Source organism: Cebus imitator, unplaced genomic scaffold, assembly GCF_001604975.1.
Source record: "Cebus imitator isolate Cc_AM_T3 unplaced genomic scaffold, Cebus_imitator-1.0 Scaffold118, whole genome shotgun sequence".
NCBI lineage: Eukaryota > Metazoa > Chordata > Mammalia > Primates > Cebidae > Cebus > Cebus imitator.
Window position 1 is genome coordinate 5,592,003 of NW_016107433.1, and position 13,403 is coordinate 5,605,405.

A 13,403-nucleotide genomic window follows, 5' to 3' on the forward strand; every position below is an offset into this window, starting at 1 on the left:
TTCACAGCACCCTCTGCCTCCCAGGTTCAAATGAGTCCCCTGCCACAGTCTCCCGAGTAGCTGGGATTAGGGCGTGTGCCACCATGCCCGGCTAATTTTTGTATTTTTAGTAAAGACAGGGTTTCAACATGTTAGCCAGGCTGGTCTCGAACTCCTGACCTCAGGCTATCCATCCACTTTGGCCTCACAAAGTGCTGGGATTACTGGCATGAACCACCGCACCCAGCCACTTTCTTAATGTTCCTTTTGCTTGACCTTCAACATGGGCTTTCTAAGGACTGGGCTCTGCTTTGTCTTCATTTAGCTCTTCAAGCAGGTCTTACGTCTTCTTAAAAGTGACATTCATAAAGCAGGGGGGTCACTGAAAGGCTAGGGCCGTGCAAAGGCTGTCAGCCAAGGAAGATGCTGCCTCCTGCCTCAGAACACAGGCGGACTACTGACAACACCTGAACCAACGAGGGAGAGGTGACCTTGGATTGGAAACAAAGGGCTAAGCCCCGGAAGCATGCTTCCTAGTTCCCTGCAACAACACAGCCATTCACCCTAGGCAGTGCAAGAGCACAGAAAACAAAGCCTCATTTGGCATCTCTGATATCATCTCTGGAAGTGAATAAGACAAATAACTTAAAAGGGGCAGGGGAGATCGATGACGCTGCTAACTTGAGACTGTCCATATGAGAGGTTCTGATTTATCAGCCTTCGTAGAAGCTGATAAGCTCTCGAAATGAGTGTTCTGTGATCAGCGGTGGTACCTCCTGGTAGTCTGTGTTGCTCTCCGGGTTGGGGTGGGTGGGGGATGGGGGGATGTGACTGTGACAGGGACTGAAAATATACACTTTGATTCCATCATTCACTGATCCACGGGTTTGCCTTATTATGATGGGGCTGTTAATTGTGTCATCTCCAGGTACAGCCCAAGGCTAGTGGGAATTATATTTCAGCACAGGTTTGGGGTGAGGGAAGAAAAAACTACTGCTAAAAGTGGAGACCTGTCATTTTTTAATTGGTATTATTATGAAAGCTATGTTCCTTGCATTAGCAGACAGAGCCAGAGAAACCATGCAGCCATTCAGAAAGGAGCAGGGCAGCTCTCCCCAGGGCAGGGGGATGTGCAGGATCCAGCAGGGAGAGGGAAGCTATTATTAAAAAGAAGAATAAGAAAATAGAGCTGTAAAGTGGGTGAGTAGCCCTCCTGAATATTGGTGCCGAACGGCGTCTGAGCACTGGCTGGGGCTGCCTGAGTAAGATTAAAATCTGCAGGGAAATTTTGTTCCTTAGCACTGGCAGAAATTAGGAATAAATTCAATTGCATTCTGCACAATAGCTGGAAGCGATTGAGGTTAAGTGGCCTCGCTCTCTGATGTGTTAGTATTACTGAGCACTCTCTGCTCACGTGACTTGGTGCGATCTGCTCTTGGAACACGTCGCCATGGCAACTGATGATTTCTATTACAGTACATTCAAGTTCACATTCTAGGCCTGTCATATGCTTGGAAATTTCCAGTTAAAATATTTATTTATGAAAAAGGCAAAAAGAAAAGAAAAGCCACCCCCAGACTCTTTCAGGGCTAGAAAACAAAAAGGTGCCCCCGACAAAGAATTATTTATCTGCGGACAAGAAGGGAATGCTGCGTTTTCACTCAGCTCTTGCCCTTAAACAAAAAATGTCCCATGGGGTGGCGAACTTTGTCAGGGAGGGGACAAGTTGGAATCTTAGCTGCTGTGGTTTGGTGTGCAGGTGTGATGTTGCGCTGGATGCAGAGTGACAGAAGTGGCCTGAAAAACCTACAGATCAGAGTCTGCATTTGACCCTCTGAGGCACGTGGCTCCAATTTCAGCTTCTCGCTAAGGTTCTGCACTTTATCTTTCTTAGTCAATCCTCAGAGGCAAAAAAGCTGCACTCTCCCCTCAGCCACAAGGAAGGCCTGGAGGGAGCTCTTACTGGGTGGGTCAATATTCTGGGGTCCCTGGGGATTCCAAGGCTGATCCCAGTGGAGGAGGAGGGCAGCCGCGGACATAACGTGGCAGACTGCTCTCTCACGGAAGCCGCAACTTTGTCCATGGCAGGATTCCATGTGGCTTTCTCTGTACTCCTCCCCGACCCTGCCCATGGAGCCCTGGGAACCCTCAGACCTTTTAGGAAGACTATTATTAAATGTATGTATGCCCACTGGTAAGACAGCCAAGAGTTAAACTAAACCTTTCCTGAGAAAGAAAACATTACTTCTTGGCCATGCAGGACACAGGGTTGCTAACGAGGCCTCCTGGCTTCCAATACTTTTCTCCCTTAGTCAAGCACATTAAATATGTTAATAAAAGATTCCCAGTGCTTTCTTTATCAGAAGGTTCCAGGTGGCTGCAGGGACCCTAGGTGCCCAATTACCTGGTGAGGGCATCCCATGACTCACAGATGGTTCTTTCTTTAGCTATTAAAATCTCCATGATCTTTTGCATTGTGGCTTCTGCTGAGTCTGATTGGACTCACACACTGATTTGTAGCTGGAACCCACTTTGTACAGAGGGGCAGTGTTTCCTGGACTTGCTTAATGATAATGATCACTAGGCTACGTGTTTAAAATGCATATTCCCAAGGGGACCTCAGACCTACTGAGTCAGAGTCTCCAGGGCAGAGACCTGGGAATCTGTATTCTTATAACCAAGCAGATGTAAGTTGTACTGCATTTGGATTGTGGAGCCTATCAGCAATATTAGGGCTATCTTTCAAAAATTATCTTGCTGACATACTCCTAATGTCTCTCTGTAAGGCATTGGGCCAGGAGTCTTCTGGGAAATTCCTAACCATTATTGGTGCAGAATGGGACAAGAGATTGGGCAATATTAAAGAGTGGATTGATGGTTGTGGTCCTGGACATTCCCTAATGGAGGCACAGATGAATTCAGTCCCGTTAATATGAATGTATTCTCTATGCAACCAAATAGTCATCCCACTTGTAAGAAAATAACGTATTAAAATCAGGTTAACCAATGTGCCTACCCAGCTGCTCCACGGCAGGAGTTCTGCACATGTAGAACAGATACCACTGTTTGGGGTATGAATGAAATGCAGGGTTAGATTTTTAGTCCCACACAGCAGCTTTGCCTATGAGGATTTGCAAGATAGGTGTTGTGTTTATACACTGCTAACTGCACACATCAGAGGTTGCGGGAGGAAGCATCAAAGATGGCAGTGTTAAAGAGGGAAACCTGGCCAGGGAAGTGCCTGTTCTGTACTACAGAAAAGACAAGCAAGAAGACACTAAGCATAGAATAAGCCCCCATACCCTGTATTCTATTTGTCTAACACACATGAGTGTTGCCTGGACACACAGTTCTTTGGAGGGATTCTAGATAAAGACTTTGATGTCAATACCATTCATATTGATCTTTCTCCTGTATCTGGAAGCAGGAGGTGGGGTTGCTGAACTTTCAGTTGTTCTGTGGATCCAAAGGACTCAGGGGCACCTGGAGAAATTAGAACAACCAGGGTTAGTTCCTGAATCAGTTCAAGAGTTTCCGAAAACTCTCTCTCTTTGTCTCTCTGTCTCTGTCTCTCCCTCTCTCTCTCTCTCTCTCACACACACACACACACACACACACTATAAGCTCAGAGAGAGCAATTTAACACACTTACATACTTTTCTAGAGTCCAGAATCATGGATACAGAAATGACTTTTTCAGATTCTGGAGTGGATTGCAGACCTGAAGGCCCCTCTCAGTCAAGGAAAGGCAGGACCTACAGCCCAGGATGGCTCTGGCCAAGCCTAGCTCAGGCTGCTGCTTTTGTGTGGGACAGCAGCATCACCTAGTGCTGCTGAGGTTTAAGTACAAGCTTTTTTCCTGAGAACTCCAATTTGATCCAACTGTAACAAGAACAACTATCCTCATTAATGAATGAGAGTAGTAGTAAATACAGCAATCCCAAACTGGAAATAACATCCAGGTCCCTTTTTACTTAGCCTGGAATGTATTCAGTGACTATGCAGCATTTGAGTTTTCCATGAAGTAACATAAAAGATTATATGGCTGAGCTCATGCCAGGCAGGATGGATGGTGGAGGCAGGAGGGGTTAGCAAGGTTAAAGGGGGGCTAGGTTCTTAAGTCAGTTGAGGTCCTCCAAGAAGCAGATGCTGAGATGGCATTAGAAGTGCAAGAGATTTAGTGAAAGATAAAGGGGAGGGAGCAGAAGCGGGGAGGGAGCAGAAGCGGGCAGGGAGAGCCATCAGACTTCAGTGCAGGTCTGACATCTGTGAAAAGGCGAGGGGGAAGGAAGGAAGATGAGGTAGGAGGAGCCTCAGACTGCAGTGCAGCTCGGAGAATAGCTTGACCAGCCCATCAGGATAATCTGGTGCAAAGATCACCCATGGAGGAGTCCTGCAGTAGCCAGAAAACATGGGCCCTGGTGCCACTGCTGCACCCAGTCATTGGCCAGAAGCTGTCCTGGAGACACTGACAGCTGGAGGCTGTGAGCTAAGAGCACTCCCTGGAGCAAGTTCTCTTTTGAGGGAAACCTGAATGGCAAGCCTCCATGGCTGCTGCAGATTGAAGGGAAGCTGTCTCAAAAATCACATATTTACCTGCAGATCCCCATGGCCATCAACTGTCAAAAACAAAGTGAAGGAACACTGTGGATTGATGCACCTACATTGATGAATGTAGAATCTAGCACTTGTTCTCATACCATTAACCTAATGTAAACTAGAAAGAGGAACTCCTGAGTAGCCTTTATTAAGCATGGATTTCAAAACAGCAAGTGGCCTGCCTTCTGAGGTATGTTCTCTGCCCAGGAAACCAAGTTCAATGTCAACAACTTGAAACACGAACAGTGCCTTGGCTTCTTCGTTGAGGATGGATTTGGGTCTGAAAATGTCTATATCCTTCCCAAAGCATGAACAGTGACCTCACATTTCTACTGATTCTCTCCCTCCCATGAATGGTCTTTGATACTACTGACCACGAGACACCACTGCCCAGGTGATATGACCTGATCTCTGTATTTAAAAACATTAAGGAACTTGTTCAAGCTCAAAGATTTTCAGAAATCCAATTTGGCTGGATTAAGAAACACAGATAGCACTACAGGCAAGGGCACAAAGTTTTCAAATCACAGTTAAGCCACAGAGGGCCGGGATCCCTTGAATAAAAAATGCAAGGAGCCGCTTGACAAAGAATCCTGAAAAGATCTAAAGGTGGAAGAAAGCCCACTGCAGAAATAAAGAAAGGATAAGGAAGAGCCACAAAAAAAAAAAAAAAAAAAAAAAAAAAAAAAAAAAAAAAAAAAAAAAAAAAAAAAAAAAAAAAAAAAGGAATGTGCAACTCTTTCTAAGGCTCGTGGAGAAAAGAAAGATAAGAACAGCCACAGAGAAAGCAGAATGAGTTAACACCGCCAAAAGGGTTCAAGGCGAAAACTGGGCTGGGGGAGAGAAACCCTGGCAATGGAGTGGCTGCCACTAATAAAAGAGAAGGGGAGTGAAATTAACAATGACTCTGAGTGGCAGAGATACCGAGCTCCTCTTTCAAATTGGTCTTTAACAAGAAAATAAAGAAAGGAAGCATAGATAATTAGGAAATAATGAAGACTTTTAAATATAGAAGTTGAAATAAACCACATAAGGGAATAGTTGAAAACATGGTACAATATGTAAATCAGCAGGGCCAAATAATGCACATTCCCCAACCCTAAGAGAATTAGGTAATGAACTTGCTGAACTACTGACCATTATTTTCAAAGGCTCCAAGAGACCAGGCGACTATAAAATTAAAATATTTGACCAGTCTTTTACCAAAATAAAAAAATGCAGCCTTGATAATTACCATACTTGCCACTATAGACTCTCCCCACCTCATGGGGGTGCTGTAGTGACAAATGGAACTAGAAATAATTAGTCACCCAGTGGAAAACATGAGGAGGTATAGTTAGCTAGCGGTGGTATGTGTGTGCCATGCTGAGGGACTGGAGCCAGGGACATATGATCAGGATAATACAGATGTTCAAATTTTTGTTCAATAGAATGCATTTGGGGGTTGTGTAATTGTATTTCTTTTTTTCACACTGATATAGTCAGTTTCCATCCCCAGAGAGGATAGCAAGGGAGAACAGGTCTTCATAGTAGGTATCAAGCTGTGATTTTAAATTTTCCATCCAGAGATGAATAATGGAAGATAGGCAGCATCAAAAATCTCCAAGCTTTCTGTTTAATAAATAGACTAGTACATTTTTCTTTTTCATAAAATAATACATTATTCTTCTAGAAAGACAAAAAATACAAATAAGCAACAATGATAATCACCTAAAATCTTGTCCCTGTTTATAAAATTTGGTTGCATTCACAATTTTTTTCATAAATATAAATATATTTATTTATTTATTCATTTTTAGAGACAGAATCTCACTCCGTCACTCAGGCTGGAGTGCAGTAGCACCATCATGGCTCACTGTAGCCTCAAACTTATGGACTCAAGCAATCCTCCCACCTCAGCCTCTTGAGCAGCTAGGAGTACAGGCATGTACCACTACACCCAGGTAATTTTTTAAATTGTATTTTACTGTAGAGACAGAGAATCACTCTGTTGCCCAGGCTGGTCTTGAACCTCTGGCCTCAACTGTTCGTCTCGCAGCAGCCTCCCAAAGCACTGGGATTGCAGGCATGAACTACCATGCCTGGCCAGAAGTTATTTTTATAAAAATTAGGTTGTCTTCCATGTAGGATGGTCCATATAACTGTTGTTTTTATATAACTGTTATGTCTTATATAGCTTTTTATCTCCACTCACTATAACATCCACATTCTTTCATCATTTTAAATCACTGCACAGTTATTTAACCAATAATTTTTGGACATTTAGATTATATCTTCTTTTTTCTTTTTGCTATTATCAGTCACTCTGCAGTTACCTTTTTTTTTTTTTTTTAGGGGGAAGTCTCACTGTGTCACCAGACTGGAGTGAAGTGGTGTGATCTTGGCTCACTGCAACCTCTGTCTCCTGGGTTCAGTGATTCCCCTGCCTCAGCCTGCTGAGTAACTGGGACTACAGGCGCGTACCACCACACCCAGCTAATTTTTTGTATTTTAGTGGAGACAGGGTTTCACCATGTTGGCCAGGATGATCTTGATCTCCTGACCTCGTGATCCACCCGGCTCGGCCTCCCAAAGTGCTGGTATTACAGGCATGAGCCACCACACCTGTCCCTACAGTTAACATCTTTAAACAAACATCTTTGTATACTTACTCTATTTTTCCTTTAGAATAAAATCCTGTAAGGGGAATTGCTTGGCCAATTGTATTTTTTTAAAGACTTTTTTCCATCCACATTGTTAAAGTACTTTCAAGAAAAAAAGGCAATTAACGTTCTATAAACAATACATGAAACTGCCAGTTCCCTTCTATGTGCAACAACTAGATTTTAAAAATTTTTTAATTTTTCAATACAATAACATATTTAGCATCCTATAACAGTTGAATTGGGATCATTAGGTAGAACAAAACATCTGAGGAAATGTGTGTATTTTCTAAACTGACATCAAACTATTCGAGGGAATTCTGTCTCTGTCTCTCTCTCTCCTCTCATACGTGTGTGTGTGTCCCTTTTTCCCTCCCTCCCTCTATCTCTCTCTTTCTCTCTCCTTCCCTCCCTCCTCTTAGGAAGATACATATGTGATATAAATATTTTTAAATCACAGTTAAATAATAAACACAAAATTCAGGATGGTGAGGAGAGGCAGGGATCAGAGGAAGGCCACAGGAGAAACACTTCGAAGCCACAATGTTGGTAATGTTTCAGCTCTCAGGATCCCACATACTCATTTTATCGTCCTGCTTCATAACTTATGTATATGCTGTAAACATCTGAATGTATTAGCTACAGAGTGGGGATTATGCATTGCTTACTCAGTAGTTAGCAAATTTTAGTTTCTAATATATAAAATCATATTCTTATGTCCCCAAGAGTGGAAGCAGTTTTTCACTGCTAAAACCAGGCCTGATACCTTACTAGCTGGGTGCCTGCCAGGACAGAGCCTCTCCAGAGGATCCCAGAATTCCCCAGAGAGGTAGCTGCGCCTTCATATCTCAAGTGAAGAATTCCTCCCTGCCGGTGAACCAGGAATGGAGAAAAATGAACCAGAACATACAATAGATACAACTTCTCAAGGAATTACCTAAGGTTCAGGGCTATGACCTTACCCATTCTCATGTACTTTTCTAAAAATAGATCCCCAATTCTGGTAAACCGTTCTAGGAAAATAGCCTATTTTTAAAGGAAAGCTCCTAAATAGCTAAATCATTTTGCTTAAGGAATGAGCCAAGTTGCTTCTAATGAGGTTGTAGCTTTACTGGAAATAAGAGATATATTTAAATAAATAGTCCATACATTACTCCAATAAATCACTTGAAAAATATTCTCAAATGTACTAAATGTATTTTTAGAGGCATGTGCCTGACCTTTCTGGAAGAAGAAAGATAATGTTGGAACATTTTGAGAATAAACATTTATCCAAATTAGTAGGCAAGACACAAGTAAAATTGTTTTACATTTTCTTAATACCTTTATACCCTATGCTTCAGAAACAATTTATTTTTCCTACCTTTAATAAAATACAGAATCTGTCTGTAAAGTAGCAGGAATATAGGAGTAAAAAGTTTTTTGATGACCCAGTGAGAAATCCTATCATGGCCCTATTACCTCAAGGCCCTGGGCAGAAGGGATATATGTATTTGCAACATTTCCTGAAATGACTTGCAGGCCATAAAATTTTCATTTTTTATGACTGTATTCCCAAGTGTTTTAAAATCAGTGCCATGTTCTTTTTTTATAATATTCACAATAAAAATGTAAATAAGACCCATTTATTCATTCAACAAACACACAAAGAACCTTCTCTTTGCCTGGTACTCTGTTAAGGAAGCATAGGTCTTCCCTCAAAGTCCTCACCATCTAAGATGTCCTATAAAGCTGCCTGTATTAAATCTGCAACTGAACCTTTTCATGTTATACTCCACTGCCTGAAAGAAATAATAATTACATTGTGCCCCAAAGAGTGGGTGCTCAGGTTGAGGTGTGCCAGGGAGAAATTGTGAATCTCAATCTTCTTCATGTGGTCTGCCTCCCCAACCCCACCTCTCTCTCACCCCCTCACTCTCTGCTCTCCCGCCTACCTCTGACCCCAAGCTAGGCTCACTCTCTTCCCTTCCATCCCATTTCACTCCCTCTCTATCTCTCCCTTTCCCTTTCTTTTCTCTCTCTCCCCTCTTCCCTTTATTATAGAACTTCTAGAAAGACATTCACACCACTCTCTCCTCCTATCAGTTCTTCATCAGTAAGCGTAACTGCAGTCCTCTGATCTACCCACCCTGTGTTCACTAAGGTCAGCAGCAAAATCGCCTTTGCAAAGATTATGACAGTGAGAGAAAGCAAGCATGGCTGAATTCATCTTGCCTCTAGCTTCACAGGCTGGCTGTCCACACTTATTCCTGGTTATAGGCCAAGCTAACCACGGGAGGAATTTTGTTTTGTTTATGGTTTAACTTTAAAGCAAGGATGATAATAGTCTCTCCCTAAAGCTAACCCCTCTCCCCACCACTTGCTCAGGGACTGAATAAAATAATGAAAGGCCAGAAGATTAGGATTATGGGAGGGGCCTGAATTCTACTTAAAATATGGGCATAATTTCTTGGCTGAGTGTGGTGGCTTACATCTCTAATCCCAGCACTTTGGGAGGCCAAGGAGGGTGGATCACTTGAGGATAGGAGTTCAGAACCAGCATGACCAACATGGTGAAACCCCATCTGTGCTAAAAGTACAAAATTAGTGGGGCAGGGTGGCGCACTCCTGTAATCCCAGCTACTTGGGAGACTGAGGCAGGAGAATCGCTTGAACCCAGGAGGCAGAGGTTACAGTAAGCTGAGATCTTGCCACTGCATTCCAGCCTGAGCAACAAGAGCAAAACTCCATCTCAAAAAAAAAAAAAATGTAGGCATAGTTTCTATAATCCCTTACTGCTTAGGAGTCATGTAGCCAGAGATCATAAGATCTGTAACTTCCCCAACTGCTCCTATAGGTAACATGGCTAACCTAGAACCTAAGATTGGTTTTTTGAGATGATTTTCAGACTTTTGCATTCTGGCAACTTGCTGACCACCTGCCCACACCCATGACTCATGACTCAACCAGTCCCATGGCCCTCACCCAGAGGCAGACTCAGCACACAAGGACCATTTGCCATAACCCTATGATTTTTATCCTCAACTAATCAGCAGCACCCATTCACTAAGCTTCCTACCCACCAAATTATCCATTAAAAACCCTACCTTCTAAGTTATCAGGGAGACTGATTTAAGTAATAACTGTCTTCCATGTGACTAGCCTAGCATTAATTAAACTTTCTTTACTGCAATACCATGGTCTCAGTGGATTGGTCTTATCTGTGCAGGGGGCAGGAAGAACCCTTGGGCAATTACAGCAGAGGCTCCTAATCTCCAAAAGTATGGCTTGGTTTTCCTCTACTTACTTGAACTTCTGCAGCAGCTGACACTGTGGACTCTGCCGTAATTTTCTTCCTTCTCCCCTTTGGAGAGGCCCCTCCTCTGGTTTTCCTTCTGTGGGCTCCTTCTTGGCCCTCTTTGCCGGCTCCCTTTCTGTTCCTCCAAGATTGGCACTCACACCCTAGACAGCATCCCTTCTTATCCCACTGCTCTGACAACTGGATTTCTCCTTGTGGGCCACATGTGGTTATACATCAGTGCCCTTGAACAAGCTTGTTCCTTTACCTGGAATGCTGTCCTTGATGTGCTCCTCTCACCCATTCTGCTTTTCTCTATCTGTCCGAACCCTATTCATCTTCCAGGTACTGGATTAAAGGGATGGCAGCATGTAGTGGCTGAGGGCATGGACCCTGAAGCAAGGTGGTGTGAGTTCAAATCCTAGGTGTGCATTGATGAGCTGTGTAAGCTTGGGAACATTACTTAACCTCTCTATGCCTTAGTTTCCTCAACTATAGAAGAAAAATAATAATAGTGTCTGCCTCTGGAGGTTGTTGGGAGAATTAATGAGCTAATATTTGTAAGTCCATAGAGTGGTGCCTGGCACATCGTAAGTACTATCTATGTGTTTGTTTAAAAAAAAAAAAAAAAAAAAAAAAAAAAAAAAAAAAAAAAAAAAAAAAAAAAAAAAAAAAAAAAAAAAAAAAAAAAAAAAAAAAAAAAAAAAAAAAAAAAAAAAAAAAACACTAAAAGTACTTTCCAAATTCCCAAGTTTTTAATCATCTCCTACCGCCGGTTTGTCACCATGTTATACTTTTCAGATAAGTGCCTCCCCAGTGCACTCTGCACTCCCTTGGTCGGGGACCCTGTCCTAGTCACCTCTAAATCCCAGCCTGCCACAAGGCAGGTCTCCACAAATGTTTGTTAAATCAGCAGGAGGCCATATCAGATGGGTTTTCCATGGTTGCCGATCTTAATAGCAAATTAGGGAGTATGGGCGCAGAATTTCCTTGGGAAGTATTTTGGCAGGGGTGGGGATGGGGTAATGTGAGGCACCAGTGCTTTCCATTCCCATAACTTCTTCAGTCCAGTAAACTGATCAGCTGACAGGAGCCATAATCGTGCCAAGCCCAATTAATCCACACCAGAATGGCACACACTGTACCTTTCTGAGTCCCATCAGTTGAGTTTTATTTTCCGTCCTTCATACCTGTTTCCTTCTCTGTGTGTAATGAGCTTTATATTTAAAGCACACAAAAAAAAGAAAACATGAAACCCAACAGTGCATTGTTCAAGAATATTCCTATTTTGTTATCAAAATCTGCCTTTAAAAAAAAATCCAATTAATCAAGAAACTTTCCCAAGTAATGTGCTCAATCCACCCACCAGGTGCCGGGTGGCAGTAGGTGCTTAGGAAGAGGATTAGGGAGAGGCTTAGAGAGAGAGTTAGGGAGTGTGTAAGAGAGAAGAACTGTGCCCTCTGGCCTTGGGAAGCTCTCAGTGCCATCTATGATTAGAATACACCCCATCCCCCTCCTAGGAAAGCATCTTTAGATATCAAAGGTGTCCATAACCCACTAATGCATCTGTACCTTTAATTAGCCGAATCGAGCATATAAGTCAGAAAAATCTCTCACCTCTTTTGCTCCTTTCAACTAATTTCTGAGCACTTCATTTTCTAGTACGCTTTCACTGTGTAACAAGCAGTAATGAAATGACCAATATAAACCCATTGTTATATTAAACAAAGTACATCATTGGCTGATGGCATTCTATAGTCTTGGAGTTTGAAATGGGTCCTATCCTATGATGAAAATATTTGGTATTTGCCTAATGAGACCATTCTTGTACCTACAAAGGAAAAAAGACATTGTGTTAAAACATTTCATGTTAACGACAGCATGTTCAGCACTTTCCACTCACAGCCACATCTGTGGGTGAGGCAGGTTTCTCAGCATTAAATGCTGCAGTTGGGCCCATATTCTTAGCGAGGTGTCTGATTGGCTACTCCCCAAATATAACTTAAATTGGCTTAAAATAGAACAATCACATGCTAACCCAGTAGCATTAGCAGCTCTATTAACAGCCAATTTCACATCCACACCAGAGGGAGTAAAAGGTAATTTGCTCATTATCAACACCCTCCGGCAGTGGAAGGAAATGACTGTTCATCAAAAAGTATTTTCCAACATAACAATAGTGGTGGCCATATGTAACCACCTCACTCTCCCTTCCCTTGCACGACTTGATCACTGAAGAACCGCTACAGGAAAAAGACTTTGCACTATAAATGGTTTCGATGTAAGAAGTCTCACCACTCACTCTCCAAAATCAGCCCTACCGTCATCTCACCTTTACTCTTTAGGGTTACAAGTGAAATGTTTGGCAAATCACCCCACAGGGTACAGGATGGATCCCAGTATAATATTAGATAATATAATGCAGACATGGTCTAGACCAAAAAGGTTCCCCATCCCTGTGACTTGACTAGTACCCCCAGACTGCTTTAGCCCCACGAGTTGAATGTGGACAGTTCTTGGAGCCCAATGTATCCAAATCTGTCATCTACAGACTCATCTAAGGATTGAAGATACTGGACCATTCAAAATTATAGTATTCTCCTAATGAATATTTTAAACCTCATCCACAATCAGTCTTTATTTAGTAAATGTTTCTTTAGAAATTAAGTTTCTTTGTTTGCTTGCTTTTATTTTTTTATTTTATTTATTTATTTTTTTTTTTGAGATTGAGTTGCCCAGACTGGAGTACGATGATGTGATCTTGACTCACTGCAACCTCCACTTTCTGGGTTCAAGCAATTCTCCTGCCTCAGCCTTCTGAGTAGCTGGGATTATAGGCACGAGCCACCACATTCAGCTAATTTTTGTATTTTTAGTAGAGGTGGGGTTTTACCATGTTGGCCACA